At 44.0% G+C, this 17,620-nt stretch overlaps 1 protein-coding gene across 1 annotated transcript in view; it reads left to right on the top strand.

Moving 5' to 3' along the window:
* The window catches only part of LOC146811998 (calcium-binding protein 5), a 224,175-nt gene that overhangs the window by 48,925 nt on the left and 157,630 nt on the right, over window positions 1-17,620 (top strand). The gene's annotated exons all lie outside the window — the stretch shown is intronic.

Here is a 17,620-nt window from a genome sequence, read left to right as displayed (position 1 = left end):
ATAGTTATCAATGAGAAAATAAAATTACATGATGAGCGGGTCATGGATAAGCAGTATAGCTGGGAGTTACCATTTCAGCAGAAATAGATAAGATAGTTAAAGATAATACAGAACCCCTCTTAAATAAAATTAAACAAGATCTAGGTAGATTAAACAACCTTCATCTATCCATAATGGGTAGATATAATGTTGTACAGATGCTGTTCTTCCCCAAGATTCTCTATTTTTTTCAAACCATTCAGTTGGAATTTTCTGCTCAGTGGCTTAAGAAAATGGAAGACATTTTCTCACGGTTTATATGGGCCTACGCTATACCTAGAAGGGAGCTTAAATTCCTCATGTTACCAAAAGAGAGAGGAGGCTGGGTTTTGCCCAATGTGAAACTATACTACTGGCCTACCTCTCTGTTATATAGTGTAGTCTTGTTGCAAGAATACCCTAAGTAAGCGATAGTAGACCATGCACCCTCACTGTATGAATTAGTAATGGAGAAAGAGGCATGGGTTTGCTTATGGCGACAGATAAATTATAGTTATTACAAAAAAGTATGTTTTAAGCTCGTTTATGGTGCTTTCCAGGTATGGAGTGCTGCTTTGATATTGTTGGGAATTGGCAGATTGAATGTTTACATGCCTTTGGCAAACAACGCAAATCTACCAGGGATTTTTAGGGATCAATTTATAAGTAGTTGGGTCAAGATAGCGCTGTGTATAGTGGGTTTTCTTTTCTCCTCCACAGCTATAACCTCATTTGACAATCTTCAAAAATACATGTATTATTGGCTGGAGGATTTTTTTAAATACCTCCAAGTGAGAGACTTTTTGTTAAGAAAAGGGGGTGGTCCAACTGGGTTTACTAAATGTGCAGAAGTCAATAGATTGTTGGATGCTAGTGAATGCTCGATTGATGTAATCTATAATCTTCTCAATTCCACAATGAAAGATGATCTGGATAAATATTCCCAGAAGGGGAAAGAGAAGGTTGGGATACTGGATACAATGTTCTTTTAATCTTTTGACTCCGCGCAAGCCATTCTAATTCCTGTACGTACACAAGCACAGTACTATAAGATGTATTTCTTTGTTTATTATACTCCATATAAGATCGATAAGTAGGGGGAGGGTAAAGGAATATGTTGCCCCCGATATGCATTATGTGGAGCAGACATTGTCCATATCTTTGCATCGTGTAGTTAATTTTGCAAATCTGAAACAAGAAATCTCTAAAATTTTTTGTGAGGAGTTGAATGTGGAAAATTCTCAGTCTACTGCCTTGATTTTACTAGGTGTATTGGGGGAAGATGCAAGTGTGGAAGGGCGACATCTGATTTACATAGCTATGGCTGTCCTGAGGTTGTGTATCGCTTCAGCATGGTTAGACCCTAACCCTCCAGGGTTTCAGCAATGGTTGGCCCGGTTTCCGGCCGTTTACAATCTGGAGAAAGCTGTGTACGCAAGAAAGTGTGACCGTGCGCGGTGGAAAGGCCTGAGAATTTGGACTCCCTTGACGGAGTGGGTCAAAAACTGGCAGAATGAGGGGGAGGTTAGGGCTGACCACTAGAAGATAGCTGCTATGGCACAGGTCACTTTAGGGTAGGGGGGAAGCTAGGTGTGCTTTGATATTCCCTGCATTTTCTAGTACTGTATTTGATAAGATTTAATGAACTGTATGCAATGTAATGTGTTTATAGAGGATGCTTCTTAAGAATGAATTATATATATTTATTTATGACATGCCACCAGCTGTATATTTTTTTAATGAACCTTCATAGTAGGTCAGAGTTACTTATTGTGACAAGCCATTGATGAAGGTTATAGGTGGATTGTTTATAATGAAAGGTTTGAATACAAGCAGTAGGCTTAACATATTGATTGAGAAATGTACATGTCAAAATCAGTTGGCATTTTAGAGTAGATTCTTATTACTCTGCATCGGAGTTCACTGATAAGTATTTTATTACATGGAATCTCACAGATTAACATAGTAGGCAATCATTTTGGTGCTGGTTACCCCTCTGACAAACCTTGGGTACAGAAGATTTGTACTGTCAGAATCCTTATTAAACCCTTTAGGGAAAGGTACTATTTTGCTTTACCAACTGAAATTTTGTATACTATATAATTTTATGACTGTATGCCTGATGGTTGCCTTATTATAAGCCACTGATAGCAGCTACAGCCCTGATTGGTTCATTAGTAAAAATTATTTCTGTTGCCATAGGTCTAATTGTTTTATCGTGAAAAGTTATGAGAAACATGTTAGGCTTGACAAATTGATTGTGAAAAGTATATGTTAAAATCAGCAGACATTTAAGGGTGGATCGTTATTTCTCTGTATGAAAGTCTACAGAGAGGTATTATGTTACACCAAATGTCAAGTTATCTTTGCAGGGAAGGATTTTAGTGTTGGTTACTGCCTCTGATAAACCCCTGGGGGATGATTTGCACTGTCTGTTATAATTCCTGGTAGAATATCATCTTAGATGCCTGCGAGGATTTTTTAATAAACAAAACTCATTAAATAATAAATACATTCAGGATATAATTATGTTCATATCAATACATAGAGGGCCTTTAGGTCAACTCTGTTCTGCCACTGGTCTATATGAGTGTCGATTACACTCTGCTTCCATCTATGACAGTGAACTGCATAAGATAATGTTTCAGTCTGCATCAGTCATTGGCTTTTGTGCCCTGATAATGATGAAATCTTTTGATCACATGTGCACATACTCCTGAAAATCAGAACGCTTCAGTATCGGGATGGTTGGCCAGTCAGTCTCAGGTAATCTTTATTCGAACATTTCACAGATGTTCTGACTATCTTATCCGCCCAGATTTCTTGCTTTTTGATCACCTAATTTTTGATCTTTTGTTTATTTGAAAAAAAAATGTTTTATTGAAACATCAACATAAAAACATACAACAAAAACTAATGCAGTACAGTACAGTAATCAACATTCCCAGGTCGTCGTAATAAGGCTATACAATAGTCAAGGCGTAGTGCAGGGTCCACAGTGCAATCACATGTTATGTAGTTCCATAGTATTCCACACATTAAATGTCTTCGTTATCAATCTGTGCCAGGGGAGGATCACTAAAGGGGGTTCACAGCAAACCCCTACTTTCATTCCATGGGCCTCAAATTCTAGTCCATTTATTCGGGCAGCCCCTGCTTTAATAAATTACCCTCTCCGCTTGCATGCACCAATCCATATCTGACTCCCAGTCAGTATATCGTAATGGGACCCCTCCCTTCCATGTCCTGGCTAGATTGCGTTTTGCTACCATGCAGCCCAGAGAGACCCATAGCCTCCCAGATTGGGACAAGTCTGTAGCGTTCCAGATATTTAAAAGATAGAGTCGGGGGGGATGTCAATAGGTGCCTTACCAATCCGGGACATACCGATATAACCCTCTTCCAGTACCTCTGAAATCTCGGGCAGTCCCACCACTCGTGTATATAGGTGCCGGTGTGACCGCAGCCCCAGGGACATGCCAGGGAGTCTAGTACCCCATTTTAACTAGTACGGAGCTAGTATAGTAGATTCGATGGAGCAGTTTGAGCTAAATAAGTTTAAAACGAGAATGGATTGCAACCTCGCGAGGGGAAGCGAGTGCCTCCCACCAGTCATCATCGTCTATATCTCCTATGTCATCCACCCATTTTGCACGGAGTTGCTCCTGAGTATCTGGCATATTGTTCAGGATTTTACAGTAGGTTAATGACATAGCCTTCTCCTTGAGATAATCGCCCAAGAGCCTGTCCTCCAGAGGCGAGGAGACTGGCAATTCTGTCCCTTTAGGGATCGCTCGTCGGAGAGCATTGCGAGCTTGGAGGTAAGGAAAGGTCTCCCTCCCTGCAGCTGGTAATCTCTCTGCAGGTCAGTGAATGGAATCACCCCATCTGTTTTCCACATATTCCCAACCTTCGAGAGGCCAATTAGGTCCCACTTATCAAACCCTGGTTGCTTGGACAGCACCCCCAGTCAACAAGAATCAAGCAACGGAGTGACTTGCATAATTCCATCCTTCCATCTAAGAGCAGCTGTAGCATTATGCTATAGGGCGACCGTGGTGGAAGTTGGGGTGAATCTAGGTTTGTACCTTGCACCCCTAAGGTAAGGTGGAGGAGTGTGGCTCAATGATAAGAGCGGCAGACCCTGATCCAGAGGTCTAGCCCGGGACCAGGGTTCAATTCCCCGCCTCGGCGGGTCTTGGGCTCAAATATTCCATGGACCTGATAATTCTCGCCTCAGTGCCTATTCCAATCATGGAGTCCCACTCTGCAACTCTGGGCAATAGCTTGCTTAATCTCCACACCGGCCCCCACAACGCTAAGGATGCCTGGCCTCCACCTTGGGGGTGCCCAGGTGTGGACGCCTCACAGGGAAAGCCAGGATGGGTTCCACAGCGGTATTCGTACAAGTGCCTTGAGACCCTTGCGGGTGAGTAGTGCGCTATACAAGAATCAAATTTACATTTACATTTACCTGGAAGCATATTATGCCTATTCATCCTATATGCCGGGTCCACAATGGTCCAATGATTCAGGACCACTAGTTGTGAGGCCCAAAATTAGGACTGAATGGCTGGCAGAGCAATGCCGCCATCATACCAGCTTTTTGGTAGCTTGGTGAGGGTGATATAGGGAACACCATGATTCCAGAGCAAGGCGCGCACCTCCGAGTCAATGGACTAAAAATAATGAGATGGAACCAAGTGATGCGTGTTCTGTAGAACATACAGAAAGTGCGGGAGCGCCATCATCTTGTACAGGGCAGCTTTGCCTAACAGCGTAAGAGGCAGTGTTTTCCAATGCTGAACATCCGGCCGAAGGCGGTGCAGGGGTGCAAAAGATTCTGATCATGAAAATCTGAGGAGTCAGGTGTGATGTATATACCTAAATACAGAAAGCCCTCCGTAACTGTTTTGGCGTCACAACGGGGGTTCTCCACTCAGAACATAAATCTGTGATTCATCCCAGTTAATGGTGTAACCTGAGTATTTTTGAAAGAGAGTAAAAATATGCAGCACTCTATGAATAGAGAAACGGGGTTTGGCTAAATAAAGTAAAATATTGTCTGCGTAGAGGGAAACTGTGTCTCTCCAATCGACCGACCAATTAAGGCCCCTAATGAGGGTATCCCCCCTTATCCAGATAGCCAGCGGTTCAAGAGTCAAAGCGAAAAGCAATGGCGAAAGGGGGCAGCCCTGTCTCATACCTTTTCCCAAAGTAAAGGCTGCTGATCGACCTCCATTCACCGCAATCTGCGCTCAGGGCTGTGAGCAAAGATGACGCACCCAGGACAAAAATCGAGGTCCAAACCCATACCATTCAAGTACGGCAAACAAAAAGGGCCATTCAATCATGTTGAACGCCATTTTGGCGTCAAGGGACATGATTACGGAGTCCTCCTGTATGGTGGAGGTTCGACCCAGTACCCCATATTCAGCGCGGTGTTTCTGGCTGGCATAAATCCGGATTGGTCCGGATGTATCAGCATGTGGAGATAGGGCGAGAGACGCAGAACCAGGAGTTTTGCTAAGATTTTGACCTCAGGGTCCAGGAGGAAAATGGGTCTGTACGAACTGCATTTCTCCCGTGGTTACCCTTCTTATGGATAACTAAAATGGTCGCGAGACGCTGTGTGGCAGGCAACATGCCCGGGTCACACTTTCCTCAGACATTCGTACCAGAAAAGGAGTGATCATAGCGGGGTTAGTTTTGTAGAGTTCAATAGGCCAGCCACTGGGGCCCATGGCCTTACCAGACTGCAAAGTGCCAATTGCCTTTTACACCTCTTCAGTTGTTAAGGCGGCATCCAGCTCTTTGACATCCTGAGGATCCAAGACAGGCATAGGCAAAGTAGTTAGCAATTCTGCAGCTTCCACTTGGGTGGAGGACTGCGTAGTGGTATAAACACGCTCGAAGTAGTCAGCGAATGCCCTCGCAATCCCAGTTCTATCATGTATTTTTGTCCCCCTTTGATCTATAATCTAAACCACCCACCGATTGGCCATCTCCCTCTTGTCAAGCCATGCTAACAATTTACTAGCCTTGTCGCCTATATCATAAACACAGTGTTGGGTAGCACAATAGTGGGCCCTCGCCGAATCCTCCAAAATGTCTCTATACTCCTCTTGTTTTATAGCTAGTTTATGCGTGCCATCTGGTCTGCCCGATGCCACCAAGTCGCTCTCAAGAATGATAATCTCTATCTCCACCTCTTCTAACTGCTTCCGTTTTTCTTATTTATGACCTGCAATTGCGGCAACCCCACAACCCCGGATCACAGTCTTATATTCCTCCTATAGTATTACATCCGAATCAACGGAGACGTCATTATCTTCAAAGTAGTTTTTGGTGGCCTCTGCCAGTGTGTCTCTGATCACTGGCACTCTGAGGTACCAGGGGTTGAGTACCATTTTGTGACGAGTGGGAGGTGGCACCCCTCCATAGCAAGCCATGATCGTGGAATGATCCGAGATGCTCCTGGGAAGAAAGCAGATGTCGCCGAACATGGGGAGCTGGGAGGCCTTACCGAAAAGATAATCTATGCGGGAAAGACTTCCGTGCACCCAAGAATGGAAAGTGAAGTGTTTGTTGATGGAGTTACAGGTTCTCCAAATATCTATCAGACCTAATGCCCCGAGGAAGTTTGCCTATAATTTTCCAGGCGGTTCCCCCCATTTAGACGGCAAGCGATCAAGATCCCCATTAAGAGCAGCATTGCAATCGCCCCCCATCAGTGTATCTCCTTCAGGTAGGTGCAACATATGCGAACCTAGGTCATACAACGTGGGGGAATGAAGTCTAGAGGGCACATATAGGGAAGTCACATTAAGAGGCCTACCCTTCCACAGTCCTGAGACCATGACAAACCTACCCAAAGGGTCCTGTGTAACTTTTTGTATTTGGAAGGGGAGGGAGTTTCGTACCAGAATACCCACCCCTCTGGACCCCTTAGTATAGCCTTCGTGAGTCACCAACCTGTAACCCCATCTATTGAGTGCACAATAGGAAGTTCCCTGGATATGTGTTTCTTGGAGTAATACGAGGTTAGGGGCGTGTCGTTTCAGGTATTGCAGAACTATTCCCCTCTTGATTCGGTCACCTAAACCGTTCACATTCCAAGAGATCAATTTAAGGCGGCCCATGAGTGAAGCCGCACCCTGATCAGCACTCATTCATGCTGTGGGCGATGGGCCCTTCCTCGCGAAGGGCAGTGAATAAGAAATCATGTCGGTCCATCACATTTCCCCCTATAAATGCTAGCAGTTGAGACAATGCATGTGTGATCTGCAGGAAACTAAACACTACATTACTAACGACCCTGAGTGCCTTAAAGGAAGCACCATTCACTTTGCTGCACATGTAAAAACAACAACAAAATCCAATGAAACACCCCGAACCCCACCCCCACCCGGCCTCCCTGCAACGTGGACGCAGAACTGCCCACCCCCCAATTTTGCAGAGTGCCTGTGAACCCAAAACAAACATACTAAGTGAAGGGGAACACTACACAGCCGAACTACCCTAAAGTACGACCTCTTTTCCCCATAATAGCTATTACGTGAGCACGGAATATGTCATACTAGTAACATTGAACTCTGCCGAACAATCCCCAGCTGACCGCCTCACCCCGACCATCTCTAGGAGCGGTATGTCTGGTACATATACTTGTCAGATTATTCAATACTACACTGGACGCAAATAAAGGTGGCAGACAACAAGTATTATTTCACACAGTATAGTGACCCCTGCCCTCATGGGCCAGTCGATAATCATATTCTTTGCTGTAGAGTACTGAATCCTGTTAACCACAAGCAATGGGATGAGTTAGCTGTAGGATAAAGCCCATCGGCAATCAAACACCGTCCCCTCGGTCGACCCTGTCGAAACGGCTGTCCAGTCTCTGTAATTGATTAGGGGAGGAGGACCTCTTCCCACCAGTGGATCTTCAGCCTTCTAACCAATCCCAGGATTCCTCCAGCGTCTGAAAAAAACATGATTTTCCCTCCGCCTGCACCCGTAACCGAGCTGGGAAAAGCATTGCATACTTCAGGGTTTGATCACGGAGGGCTCGTTTGACTTCGAGGAAGGATCTACTTTTTTATTGAACTTTGTAAGTAAAGTTCTGAAAAAATGTGATGGTAGAGTTCTCGAATTTGAGTGGCGGGGCTGTTCTTGCCATCTGTAGAATGATATCTCTGTCGCGGAAGTTGAAAATCCTGGGCAAGATGGGACGTGGAGGGGCGTCAGGCTTGGGGGGCCCTCCGGCACCTTGTGAGCACGCTCCACTGAGAAATATTGTGAGAGGGATCGTGGTTTCGGATTAAGTCCTCCACAAAAAGATCCGTGGCTTGTCCCTCGGCCCTCTCGGGAACCCCCAAAACTTGCACGTTATTTTCTGCGTGCGCGACCCTCATAATCCTGCAGTTTCGCCTCAAGGTCCGATGTTTGAGCCTGTAGCCGCTGAACCACAGTTTCGAGAGTCTTAGTGGAAGCTTGAAGTGTTGTGACAGAGTCTTCGTTCGCTTTAATCCTGTTGCGAAGATCAGCGCGAATAAGGGTGACTTCCGTCGTCACTGTATCAATCTTTTGTTCCAACGCCAAGCGGACTCCCTGAATAGCCTCCATGACGTCCACCAGTGTCGGGGTCCCTTCATCGACTTGTTGTTTCCCTTCTGGGTCGGTGTGCTTCTCCTCAGCACCGTCCAACTTACTATGGGCGAACTTTGCTAATTTTAATTGATGGGTCTGTCGAGAACCTTTAGCCGTGGCCATTGCGTTGGGACCAAGAAGAGAATCAAGACCTCTGATGTCAGGGATAGTAGAGGTGGAGACGTCCGGGATGGATATAGCCAGGAGCCTGGAGAGAGTGCTGATGAACTGGGCTATGCCCCCGAGTATGAGTGTCAGTCCACCTCAACAGGGGCCCCAGGGATCAGGGGGTAACCCCAGTGCCACAGTCTCCAACACTTGCAACCCTTAGTTCTTGCCCACAGTAAAACCGCGCCGCCAGTGCACAATCCTGCAGCGTGTTGGGGCTTATAGTAAATAATCTGCAGCCCCTCGATCAGCCCCCCAACCCCCTGTGCGTCCAGCTGCTGGCATGAGGTGTGGGGGGTTTGCCAACAATAGGTCCTGAGCGCAAGCTATCCTCTGTGCTGCAGCAGAAAGGCCTCTCCACAGTCTATCATGCACTGCTGGGAAGGGGCACAGTATGAAAGTTTAACGTTGCCCATCAGTGCGATGAAGGGCTGCTCTCTTCGACATACACACACGGCTGCCACGATAACACCAAGGCGGGGGGAGAGAGTCCACAACCGCCCCCACTCACCGCAGTAACTGCTGGAACCCAGCCGCTGGCACTCCAACTGCATCCTTGTATACCGGAGCCCACCCGGTGTGCTGCCTCAGCTGCCCGTGACGACGAATCCTTCAGATACATGCAGGAGCGGATCGGCTGACCTGCTGCAGGGACCAAAGTAGTTATCAGGCCGGGGGGAAATTGGAAAACTTGCCAGGGCCTACTGGCCCGCCTCCATGCAGCCGGAGTTTCGTAGTTAGACACCGGGCAGCGCCACGGCCGGAACTCCGCATCCTACCGGCACATGACTCCGGGGCCGATAGATCTGGCTGAGGCTGTCGGATTTTCTCCGTTGATGGTCCGGGAGACTCCCGAGCGCAAGGGGCTCCCAGACGGCAGCAGTAGCAGTCTCAGGGGATAATTATGACGGATGTGGGGGAAAGATTATTCAAGTGGCGATAGGAACTCTATACAAGTGCGGCCATCTTGGGTGTTGGCTAGCCACCCCCCCACCCTCATTTTTGATATTTTAATGTGGTAGAGCCTCATAACCTGCGACTCACCTATGGTAAACTCATGGTAAATTGGACTGTGCATGTTTACTGCCAGTGTCTGCCTTTTAAGATGAGGCCGCTGTGACGCAGCCAGGGTAAGGGGCACTTGGCTGGTTACATGTGAACATGTGTGACTCCTATCATGCACAGCCCAAGAACTTCACACAGGTAGGCCGGTGCAGAAGGGACTAGGCAGAATTGGATAGTGACCTGGAATAGGCTTTATAATGTGAGTGTTCACATGTAAGGGATAGTCAGTGTGCTTCACTGTTTGACTGTAGGGACACTCCATTATACTCCTATGGGAAAGGCTGCCTTAGGGCATAGCTCCAGTTGTCTTTGGGGTAGAGACTCCAGAGCACACCAATGTGCACTGTAATCTGTGTAAAAATAACAATTTTGTTGTGTCCAAAAGCATATCTGTACAGCTTATGGGTCATCCAGGAATGTCATATTTCTTTGACTCAGCTCATGATCAGAGCCCATGCCTTTTGTCACCCTGCTAGGCTGGGTTAATTCATTTTATCTCCAGCAGCAGAAACAAAGGCCTCACCCCCACAAAGGGAGTGATTCCCCTTGATTAGGTCAGCTCTCAAAAGGAAGGGGTGGTGTGGACTGATCTGCATTAGTCAGCCAGCTGTCATCCTATGCCAGGATGAAGGCCTGCCCCCGGCCACTCAAAAAAGAAGGGAGTCCAGACCTCTTGAGCCAAACCAGAGGGGGGAGCTCCTTTGAAGTTTTGCTGGGAGAAGGCCCTGGCAGTGATGTCAGCATGGGTTGGAGCCGAGACCCCAAGTGGCATAGAGTGCAGGGCGTATTGGTGTAGATTGCAGTGGTAAAGTGTGTTGCAGAGTGGAGTATAGTGGCATTCAATGCAGTGCTGCAGAGTAGCTTTGTGTAGAGTACAGTAGCGTAGAGTGCATTGGTTTTGATAAAGTGATGTAGATTGCAATGGTGTGAAGTGTAGTGGCATAGAGTGCACCAGCGTAAAATAGAGTGGCATAGAGTTGAGTGGAATTGCACAGAGCAGATTGTAGTGGCGTAGAGTGGAATGGCGCACAGTGGAATAGAGTGCAGTGGCATAAAGTAGAGTGTCATATAGTGCACTAGTGCAGAGTAGATTAGTGCACTAGTTCAGAGTAGATTAAAGTGGCTTAGAGTGAATTGGCATAGAGTGCAGTGTCATAGAGTGGAGTGAAGTAGAGTATAGTGGCGTACAGTGCATTGGTGAAGAGTGCAGTAGAGTGCAATGGTGAAGAGCAGAGTGGTATAGAGTTCAGTGGCAGAGGATGCAGTGTTGCAGAGCAGATTGTTCTTTAGTAGAGTGGTGTAGAGTGCATTGGCATGAAATGCGGTGGCGTAGAGTAGAGTGGTGCAGAGTAGAGTGGCATAGAGAGCAGTGGGGTAGAGTACAATGGTGTAGAGTGCAGTAGGCTTAGAGTACATGGCATAGAGTGTTGCAGAGTAGAGTATAGTGGCATAAAGTGCAGTGGTGCAGAGTAGATTGGCGTAGAGTACTGTGGCAGAGAGTACATAGGTTTTGAGTACAATGGTGTAGAGTGCATTAGCATGGAGTAGAATGCAGTGGCGTAGAGTAGAGTGGTGCAGAGTAGAGTGACATGGCGCAGAGTAAATTGTTTTAGAGCAAAGTGGAGTGATGCACGGTAGAGGATAGTGGCGTAGACTAGAGTGGCGTAGAGTGCAGTGGTGCAGAATAGATTAGAATTGCATAGAGTTGATTGGCCTAGAGCGCACTGTTGTAGAGTGGAGTGGTACAGAGTGGAGTGCATTGGTGTACAGTGCAGTGGCATAGAGTGTAGTATTGCAGAGTAGAGTGGTATAGAGCGGAGTGGCGCAGAGTGGAGTGGTGTAGAGTGCAGTATTGCATAGTAGAGTAGTATGGGGTAGAGTGCATTGGCATAGAGTAGAGTGGTGTATCGAGGCATTAAACAGACTGGTGCTGAGTAGACTGCAGTGATGCCGTGTGGAGTGATGCAGAGTAGAGTGTAGTGGCGTAGAGTGGTGCAAGGTAGAGTGGAGTAGCGAAATGTGGAGTATTTATGGTGTGGTAGCATACTGCTGTTACAGAAACATATCTTCAGTTGAAATGACTATTACATTTGCACAGACATACAGTTTTACTTATGAAAGTATACAGCGCACAAACGATAATGTGTGGTAATGTCATCACCTACTGTATTGATTTATTTTGATCATATTCAAATATGTTTTTCCACCACACTTTAGAAATACCCAAAAACTTGCTTCATTTGTGCCGTCCCAATTCTGATATATTCTGAAATGTGTGCTAGAAAAAATATCGCAAAACCTTCTGTCCAGCACCCCTCAGTGGCTAGCATGATTGTCACATAAATGCTCTCACTTTGAAGTCAGAGAAAGAAAAGTAAACACTAAGCTCCCTGGAAGACAGAGCCTGACATTTGACTGCACAGCAAATGTGGCAAGATAAGAACAAGATTTAAAGGCCTGTTTACAGAAATCCAGTACTGGTTGAAGAATACAGTAAATAAAGTTTGGGCAAGGGAAGGAACGAACTCAAGCTGCACAGCCTAAACATAAAAAGCTGGGAAATAGAAAGCAAGCAAATGTGAGTTACCAAGCCAATGGTGTGCACTGTGGGAACTGCATTCCTAGGGACGCTTTCCGAAAGTCTCCAAGATGTTGTAAGCAAACCCAACAGCTGTGCTGTGTGATAGGCTTCAACCTAAAAATGTATATAACTTTTTTTTAACATACAATAATTTTGTTTACCTTTAAATACATATACTCATTAATGAAATCAGAATTTGCTCTACAATATTTTGGCCGACATTTCCTCGTACACCAGGTCTTGGTGTTTACTTTTTTATGTTTTGAATTTTTTGTAATTCTGAAGTGTGGTGGAAACAAATGTTTTAATATGATCAAAATAAATCAATATACTAGGTAACAACATTGCCACACATTATCGTTTGTGTGCTGTTCAGTTTCATTGGTAACATTGTATGCTTGTACAAACGTAATGGTAATTTCAATTGAAAATATGTTGTCTATAATGGCAGCGCGCTACCAAACCATGCACATACGCAACTGCAATCCATGGTGCACCACTCCACTATACGCCACTCTACCCTAACCACTGCTCTCTACACTACTGCACTCTCATAGTCAAGATACTTTATTCGATCTAAAAAGCACATAGATCATAAATGCACACAGCACAGTTTTCAATAAAATATTGTACACAGAAAACAGGAAAAATAAGCAAGATAAAAGCACATGTTTAAAATGACTGTGTCATAGTTATAACATAAGCCATCTTGCTTTTAACGCTAGACATAAGAAGGATGCTACTGTATACCAAGTATAATGATCTTGTAACATTTGCATGAAATATAGCGCTGCTTGACATTGCCTACAATTATATTTGCGAATAATTGGAACTATTAAACTTTTATGATAAAGTGCTTAGTATTTACAAAAGAACATAAAATGTAGATCGGTTTGAGGCGAAACTTCATCACATTTGCAGGGAGGCAGAGCTTGCTGCGAGTAGATACCAGACGGATAACCCAACATACAGGGGATAAGATTTAGTCTATATCTCAACAATACAAAAAGGTGCTGGGATTTGTTACAAAAGACAGATAAGAGGCAGTTCTCTCAAGAATAACAGGTATGTTCAAATAGGTTAAAACCATTCTTTTTTAAATATTATATACAGATCTTTCTCTTTCCATTTTACATAACAATGTATTTTTAATGAATTTTTTTAGGTATCGACCCACATGTTGAAGGGGTCTTAAAAAGGTTTTGCAGGCCTAAAGTGGTAAAAGTATGTCGAACATACGACATCCTTGGAATTTTATGAGCGTTGTCAAGCAAGAGAAGGTCCCTAATGATATTTTGAGTTAAGTGTAATGTTTCCCTTCTCCATGATGAGTGCCACAGCAAGATTGGTGTTAGACAAATCTGATCAGTTATATATGGTATGTCTAACTCATGATGGCAGTTAAAAGAAGAGCAACGTCTGGGAGGGGCTACTAGTTTTTTCAGAAAGGTATCTTCTATCGATTGAAGTGACTCAGAATTTGTGAATCCCCATACTCTTGCTCCATATGTTGCCACAGCGATAGCTTTAGCCCTATATGACATCCAGTGGTTTGGTGCCCAATTTTTTGGTAAAACTAAAAATTGCATTAATACTTTTTCTAAAAACAAGCTTCTATTTACAACCACATTATTCCAAGATGCAGATTTATTAAACAATATTCCCAAATACGAAAAGGTGTCTATTTGTTCAATTTTGCGACCATCTATATGAAAGACAGGGATTTTCTTTGCATGTTGACCAACCACTAACACAAAGGATTTGGCCTCATTTACATGGAGGTCCAGCTTTTCCATAAATATCACATACTTATCAGTTTCTGCAGTGCCATGCCAGTCCTGGCAATTAGCACTGCATCATCCGCATAAAGGAGTATGGGAATGCAGGTCTGATTTATCGTAGGGTCATCTAGGGTGGACTCTAACAAAGGCGCCAACACCCCATCCGTGTATAAGGAAAATAGAAAGGGCCCAGGATGCATCCCTGTCTGACCCCTCTTTCAATCCTGAACCACATAGTACAATCCCCCTTATTTCCATACCATACACAAGCCATAGCCTGTGCATACAGTTGTCTTATAAAGGAGATAATAGCTTTATCAATACCCACTTCTTCCATAATAAGCCATAGTTGGGGGTGGGAAATGCAATCAAAGGCTGCTGACAAATCTATAAATGCCATATAAATCATCCCCCTTTTGGCTATACAGTATTTGGAGGTGATCAGATATAAATTTAGGCATTGATCCATAGTATCTTTATGTTTTTTAAAGCTATATTGCACACAAATCAAGGTATTTCTCTGACTGGACCATTCCTCTAATCTATTTAATAGGACACAACCCATTAATTTGGCAGATCCATCCATTAGAGAAATAAGGCGATAATTTTTGGGAATTGATCTATCACCTTTTTTATATATTGGGACTATAATTGATTTGGACCCGGAATCTGGTGGCCCCACCCTGGCTATTGCATTAAAAACATTAGTTAAAAAAAGACCCCACAGATCTGATTTGTAAAAGAATAAATCAATAGGTGCTCCATCCGGTCCAGGAGCCTTATTCCTATCACCTTGTTCTATGGCCTTTCTAATCTCAGATTCTTCAAACAATCAAAATGTGTTTGATGTTAGTAGGGTATCTGCCTGATGAGGTTCCAACTCACTGGTAATACGACCAAAGATGTTTTGAAAATGTTCAACCCAGGTGTCTTCGTCCACATTGGTCTCAAGAGGGGGGTCTGAGTTATTGCCAAAAATGGAGAATTAATTACTGCCCAAAAGTCTTTTGAATTGTTTGTGACTGTGGCCTGTTTAAGATGTTCCCAGGCCTCCTCTTTAGTACTTTCTGTCTACTCTTTCTGGCCTCTTTGTACTGTTTGCGAAAGGAACTGACCAATGACTGATCCCTAGGGGTTAGCTTAAGGGCTTTGTGTAGGCTAGATAGAGTTTTTGAGATGCGAGGAGAGGTTTTACAAGATTGGCTTTCACCTCCATCATAATCACATCAAAAGCTGCCACCACAATTATTTGGGGCTAGTCTAAATTAAGACAAATCCTTATTTCAGAGTATTTATTATTAACCAACAAAGGGACCACTGTTTCTTTATCGATATTTCCCCATTTAAGAGATATCCTATTTTTTTCCGCTATATACGGCTTTGGAATACAACTAGTATCCATATCGTTTACCTTTTCCAATTTCATTTTACACACTAATGCTGTATGATCACTAAAGTGTGAAGGATAAACTTGTATATCTCTAAAGAGGACTTTTAGTGACGTTGAGACTATCATGTAGTCAATGGTACGCCCCTGCAAGTTGGTTCCAAATGATTTATGTAACATGCCTTTGTTGATATCCGATGAATTGAAAATTTCTAAATTCCTTGTGATAAGCAACCAATTAAGTGATTGGCTGTAATCATTGTGCGTGAAGTGAGGTATCACTTCTCCTTCCTCATTTACTAGACCATACACTGATTTTATTGTATTGTGACAACTATGTGCATTAAATTCACCCACCCATAAGATGTTTACAATACTATTATAGTCTCTAGTATATGCTTCAATTGCTTTTTCCACTACATCCAAGATTCTTGACTTCTCTATTGTAAAATTATTATTGTAAAAGTTGATTAAAAGAATGATGGTACCTTCCGGGGTTTTGATCAGCAAGAAGTTATAGATTATGGAATCATTGCTGGAAGCTGGTATCTTGAAATTTTGAGTATTTCTTACCAGCGTCAAGATACCTCCACTTGCAGGTCCTGCTCTGGACGAGAGGGCTGGTGTAAAATATGATCTGCAGCCGTTTAAATGGATCGAACCTTTTTTCCATGTCTCTTGTAGACATATTAAATCATATTTATTAATAAATTCTACCCAATTTTGATCAGCTAGTTTATGTCTTAACCCAGCTATATTCTAACTAATGTCAACCGCAGGAGTCCAGGCCTTCAAGAGGTGCAAATCTATTATTATCGGTACTGAGGGGTTTATCTGTGGTTCATAAAGCTGCCCTGCTATCGCCTGGAAGGGTGTTAGTTTGTTCCTAAATTCCCATTGGTTTACATTTCTGTTTATTGGTCTATAAAAAAAACCCTAGAGGGAGAGCATAGATCTGTGAATTAGAGGATGGACAGCTGGGTAGTAACTCCAGTAGTTTCTATACCAAAATATGGCTCCTAAAATTAACCACTATACCGTCCCCTCCTATGATGTATTAGAATTGCCTACCCACCCCACTCTTCTTGCCATATTAACATGGGTAAAAAGTTGTAGACATCCTGAGGAATATTTATTCAGCCAGTGTAACGTTTTCATCATCAGTTGTTTGGTGGATTCTGTTTGAATGTCTTTTAACTCTGGGACGTTGGCCAAAATCACCACATTGGGGCAAGCTGCTGGGGGTAGGTCTAACCTCGTAAGCAGTTGGCTCATGTTGTCTCTCGCCCCCCCCTTCTTGGGAAGAGCTACCTCTGGCCTTCCGAATTTCTCCTGCTCTTGCCATATTTCTAGGCCGCCCGTTTGCATCTTTGTACCCTTTGTTGCAGCTAGGCTATTGTGTACCGGAGGAATATCATATGTCGGACGGAGGATTGAATTCCTTATTTGTTGTAATTGTACTCAGTCATATGCCCAGCTGGAGCTATTACCTCCTACAGTCCGTGTTCCTGATATTTGTTATCTCCCTCCCCCCTGTGTCTGCAACTGTATCTGTTTTTCTGGCTGATCAGTGGAGCAAGACCCAAGGGAGGGGAGGATTCACTTATCTTATGCGAGGTAGATGCCTGTGCTGTTACCTCTGACCCTCAAATTATACCCCCTTGTTATGGGATTAAAGCCATGATTGTAGCTACTTTTTCTTCAATCATACTTAATCTCTCCACAAGGGGTTTTATGCTCTCTATCCCAATACACTCTACACCACTTTACACAAAATCAATCCACCATGTGCCTCTGCACAGTATGCCAATCAACCCTGTACAGCTGCACTCTATGCCACTATTCTCTACTCTACACCACCATACTTTACGTTACTGCTCTCTATGCCACTCTACTCTATGCCACTCTACTCTAATGTATTCTACTCTACACCCTGCACTCTATGACACACTATTCTGCAACGGTGCAATC

This window comes from Triturus cristatus, chromosome 7, assembly GCF_964204655.1.
Source record: "Triturus cristatus chromosome 7, aTriCri1.1, whole genome shotgun sequence".
Taxonomy (NCBI): Eukaryota; Metazoa; Chordata; class Amphibia; order Caudata; family Salamandridae; genus Triturus; species Triturus cristatus.
This window is presented reverse-complemented; position numbering and strand designations above follow the sequence as displayed.